The sequence below is a fragment of the Vigna unguiculata genome, unplaced genomic scaffold (genome assembly GCF_037176805.1).
Source record: "Vigna unguiculata cultivar grain cowpea cultivar isolate G323 ecotype 2 unplaced genomic scaffold, ASM3717680v1 ptg000138l, whole genome shotgun sequence".
In the NCBI taxonomy this organism is placed as follows: Eukaryota; Viridiplantae; Streptophyta; class Magnoliopsida; order Fabales; family Fabaceae; genus Vigna; species Vigna unguiculata.
In genome coordinates, this window is record NW_028196780.1 from 35,001 (window position 1) to 40,224 (window position 5,224).

Here is a 5,224-nt window from a genome sequence, read left to right on the forward strand (position 1 = left end):
ACGACCGAACAATTCAATTCGGTTAACAAACTACTTCTAGAATGAACTACATCCATCAACCGGCATACCTTTCTTCTCGTAACTACGATCTGTCTTCGTTCGGTGTTGATATGATCTTTCTATCAAGAGAAGATCGGGAATTGCCGCTAGGCTTTTCTTTTAGCTCTCACTCATCCCGGGCGATTCTGATTCTTATTGGCCACTAAGGAGTAGTTGTTTTGACCAAGAGAACGAGCTAGACAGAAAAGGTACCACCGAAAGAAGGTCGACCTCACCCCCTTTGGTAAACCGAAGCAGAGAAAGAGGAAGAAGCAAAGCTAGGCCATTCGATTAGGGATGTTCTCACCTGTGCGTACTATCTTGAAGAAGGAATATAAAAAAGAACCTGATTCTTTTTCGCATCTCCCAAGTTCGAATGCTTTTTTGCTGTTAAAAGAAATCGAATACCATTCGTGACCCAATTCAAAAACGGAGTGACTGAAGACCTCCTCCCCCTTTCCCGCCTATCCCTCCCGCAAGAGAGGACTCGTTCTGGCTTTAAAGAGCCTCTTTTTTAGCAGTCTCGCCCATAAGATGAAGATTGACCATCTCTTCTTCCAAGCTTCTTTCTGCTTCTTCTCGGCGTAACGAAAGAACTAGATGAGGAGAGGCCTCCGGTTTCAAATCCCTACCCTACGCCTTACGAGGGCGCCCTAGCCAGATTCACTCCCAAGGGTCAATCAAGCCTTTGAAACTAGTTCAAATAGTCGTCACAGTCTTCGTTCCTGCTTTCAACGAGACTTTCTTAGCTGCATCAGCTTGTAAAACTCTCTCTCCTTCACCAGGAAAGGGAGAGCGGACAAAGTACCAGACGATTTGGGTTGGGTAAGAAGAGCGTACGATAAGAGTAAGCAGACGATGTCGATAGAAGACGATTCGTGGGATCTTCCTAAAAGTAAAATAAAGATAAAAATGAGCTAAGCTAAAGAAGGTATGCCCAGCCCATGAAATTCGATGTCGAATGAGTACGATTTCGAGCATAAAGAGAGAAGAAAAAGGAACTATTTAGCAAGAATCTAGGTTTAGCAAGATAGCTGCCAGAAAGACTGAGCTTAGGTGCATAGCGCTTAAATAAGTGGTTGAAGAGTAGCTTTCCATCCCGACAATGACTACTGACTTTCCATTTTTGGGATTTCACTTCACTTAAAAGACTGGACTTCCAGCAGCAATGAGAGCAAAGGCAAGGAATTGATGCGCCTCGAAGAATGGGGCAAGGCCAATTTCCAGACAATGGCAAGTGCTTGAGAAGGAGCTGTGAAAGAAGGGGCTGCTAGAGAATAGGGAGCTCTTGAAGAAGAAGGGATTGCGGGGTGAACGGCATTCTGTTGTACTACTAACACTAGCTGTACTAGAGTAGTTTAGTAGCGCCTTTTGAATCAAAATCAAATAGGCGAACCCTTTCCGAATCCGAAAGGCGAACAGCCCGCATTGCAAGCAAATAGATAGCCCCCGCCCGTTTGAGTCGTTGCGAGCCGGAAAGCGTACCGGCAGTTTGAGTCACGAAAGGGCCGCTTGCTTAATCTTTATTTTCTTATTTATATATATATATATACAAACAAAGAAGAAATTTTTTTATCCAATTGTTCATCTCCTGGGAAGAGGAAGAAGCAGATAGAGCAAAGGCCTCCTCTTTCCGTCCACTCTTCCCGAAGTGAGCGAATTGCATGTAGAGATCCGTAGGGGCTTATAGTTTAATCGGTTGAAACGTACCGCTCATAACGGTAATATTGTAGGTTCGAGCCCTACTAAGCCTACCACCCCCTTCTCTTCACCCGATACAAGAAGGCAGTCGAAGTCCCCTCCACTCTTCATTTTATGGGAAGACATCGCGTTCCTAGTCGATTTCCCTCATTGCACTGTCCCCTTAATGCTACGAAGTGAAGCAGGCATAGAGACCAACCAAACCATAGGGTATCTATCCTGTGATCTTTCATCAACCCCGGCTCGGTATCGGTAGTCTCAGTCTTTCCCTGCCTGCCCTGGTATGAGTTGAGAGTTTAAGAGGGAGTCTTATTCTACTCTAGGCTCACTCCACCCCCTGTCTTGTCTTATTTCAGGACTCGATTGTTAAGAAATCCCTGACTCTGTCTTTGGGCTAAAGCCTATAGTTCTCTCCTCACTAACGGAAGTATCTTAGTAAGTAGCATCAGCTCTTCCGGGGGGAAAGCCTAAGTCAGGAGTTTTAGCGGGCTATCCACAAGCATTAGTTCTCCCCCTGACCCGCCTCCCAACCTCAAGATCATCAGCGGACGACGCCTTCTTCCGAAAGTCCTCCCTCTTTGCCCCAGCGAAAGATACTTAAAAAGATCCGTATCTGATTCCTCGGGTCTTGCTGCGTCAGCTACCGTAGATAGGAATAAAGCTTAGTAGTAGGAAGCAAATAAAAGAAAGTATGCCCTACATGTCAACAGGGTGGAAGTTCAAAGCATCGAAGATGAGTACATGGAAGCACCAATGAAGAAAGTCCAGAGTGCAGATATAACCTTCTCGACAGAAGACATCTTGCTGGACAGGAAGAAGCATACATAAGCGGCCTCTTTTTCTCACCGAAGGGACTATACCAACCAAACCAAAAACCGGAAGAGGGATGCGCCATTAACAGCTTCAATACTGCCTTACGCATAATTTGATCATCGGCAGGGCGAGTTGATGGGCTACCATGACAGTAAAGAGCTCACATTTCAAGGGAAGATCGCCTCTGGATTCAGGATCAGACTTCGGAGCTTGTGCTCTACTAACGGAAGTAACCATACTAAGGGGTTTTCCAGGAGGAAGGGACCAGGCCCCACCTATACCTTGAGAGTGGGCAACGAGATGGCCTACTAGGTCCTACCCAAACCATGATTCGAATTTGGAATAGAGAAGGTCGGTTTATCTATATGCGGAATCGGCCTTCAATCCATAACTTTTCTAGTTGAGTTGACTACATTCCCACCCTTCTGCAGTCATCATTGACGAATTAGCATCAACGGGGTTTATTCAGTTTTACGACTCCGCATCCGCTCGTGACGGACTCGGGTCGAGGAACTCACTCAAAAGACTGACTTCGAATTCAAATTTTTAGTTTTAACTGTTTTTCTAAGGCCACTTAAAAAGAAGAGATTTTGCCCTGATCATTAGTCAAATCAAAGGGAAGTATAGGACTCTTGATTCGAAGTTACAGCCGTACCATAAGTATCTAGAATCCGTGGTATCCCGATTCGAAGATGTTGAGTTCCACTACCTACAACGAGATCAAAACTGTTTTTAAGATGCTTTAGCTACTCTAGCCTCTATGGTGGATATGCCGTCGGACGCTGATTTGCAACCCTTGCCTTGATAGTGCAAAAGAGAGAAAGACCAACTTTCTCTCTTTTATGGATCTAACGGCATAAGAAGGTTTTCCGTGGTACTCAAACATAAGAGCAATCAGGCAATACCTGACGAATACTACACCCATAGATAGGGTAGCACTCAGAAAGATAGCTGCCCGAGGGAAGGAAGTTTGATTTGATAAGAGGCACCACAGCGGAATCTACCTGAAGTGTGGAGATAAAAAGGCTTATGACGGAAATCCATAGTGGGGGCCTAGATGAATGGCCATGGATGAAGACTGTGCTCAGTTTGTTAGGAGGTATTACAAGTGTCAAGTCAAGTTCATGCCAATCCTATACAAAGTAGTATTAATAAAGAGGATAATCATGCAGTAGCTGGAATAAATCTAGATGAAGTTGCTGTTATAGCACATCTAAAACGTTTTGAATGCTAAAAAACGAAGATAAGACTGCCGTTAATAAGGTTTGAAATTGAAATGAGTTTCATGTCAGTAGGCACACCTCAGCTACAGTTGTTGATGGAAACAAGGGTTTACATTGAGCAAATCGGAATAGCGTGGAATTCCTTCATCATCATTTAGGCTTTTCTTGGTTTGTATTGATGACATTCTTTCTTAAATACAAAAAGGTAACTTAACTTCAAGTAACTGCTATGAGAGCCGAATCCCTTTAATTCGATTCATTAGGTTGGGAATAGTCCTTACTTTACTGAAAGCATAGACTGAATTAGGAATATCCCAGGTATTCTTGCAAACAGCGTATTAAAATGAAAGGAAGATGCCCCATCGATAGCTATCTGTATGGAAGGAAGAGAGAGAGCCTTGGATTGCTTTGGATGCTCTAATAGTCTACGATGGGAGAATAGAAATAGTGAAGGGTGAAGAGGATAGGATCGGTAACGATGAACATTCAATTTCTCTTTTGAGATACTCAAAGGTGCTGATGAAAGAAGAGTTTATGGAAGCATGAAAGAGTTTGCAGTCCAGCTAACGATTGAAGCACAGATATCTTTGCGTAAAGGAATTCGCCTTCTTCAATCAATCGACATACTTACCTTTTTACCTGTGATCCATGAGTCCCATTGTATCAATACGGGTGGTTCAATCAAAGAGTCATAAGTGGTCATCGCTTGGAAATAGAAAGAGTCATGGTATTGCCTACTCATGTTACTGATCATTATACGAACTTCAGCCTTTTCAAGGGGATCAGCTCATATCTTTCTATTTTTTAAGAATTTATTCTTTCCCTCGGGGAACGAAGGCTATAAGAGAATCAGTTGCTTATATAGGAAAGGAAGTAAAGATGAGCTCTCTTATGACCCTAAGGGCTAACTGAACTCACTTGAAAGAGGGAGACAAAGATGTGAACATGAAGTTCAGAAGTTCCCCAGACGTGGGTATGGACTAGGGACGGAGATTCTTTGAAAGAAGACCCCTTTCTTAAGCATATAGCTAGCATTCCTTCAGAACCAGTTCTTCGTGCAATAGGGTTCGTTCCTCACACAAGAATGCCTCCATTTGAGAATAAGCTGCTTCAACAAGTATCCATTGGTTTACTAGTAAGCATCCAGCGCCATTAGAGATCCTCTATGTACATCTAAGGGCTCCTTGCTCATGTTTTCAACATAGATCCTACTTCCGGGTATAAGAAAGAACCAAGACCTTCCTTTTAGTAAAAGATGGGTTTGCTTTTGCTTCGGTTAGAGCAAAACCTTCAGCCCAGCTCCCCGGTTCGAGGACGGGTCAGTGCAAAGCACTTTGTTGATGATTGCAGGCGTCATGTTAAGGCTTTAGTAAAAGGAGCATTGTTTACAGATTAGAATGATTCTAGAACTGCGAAAGCGGACACCCTTCTAAATAGACTTAGGTTGG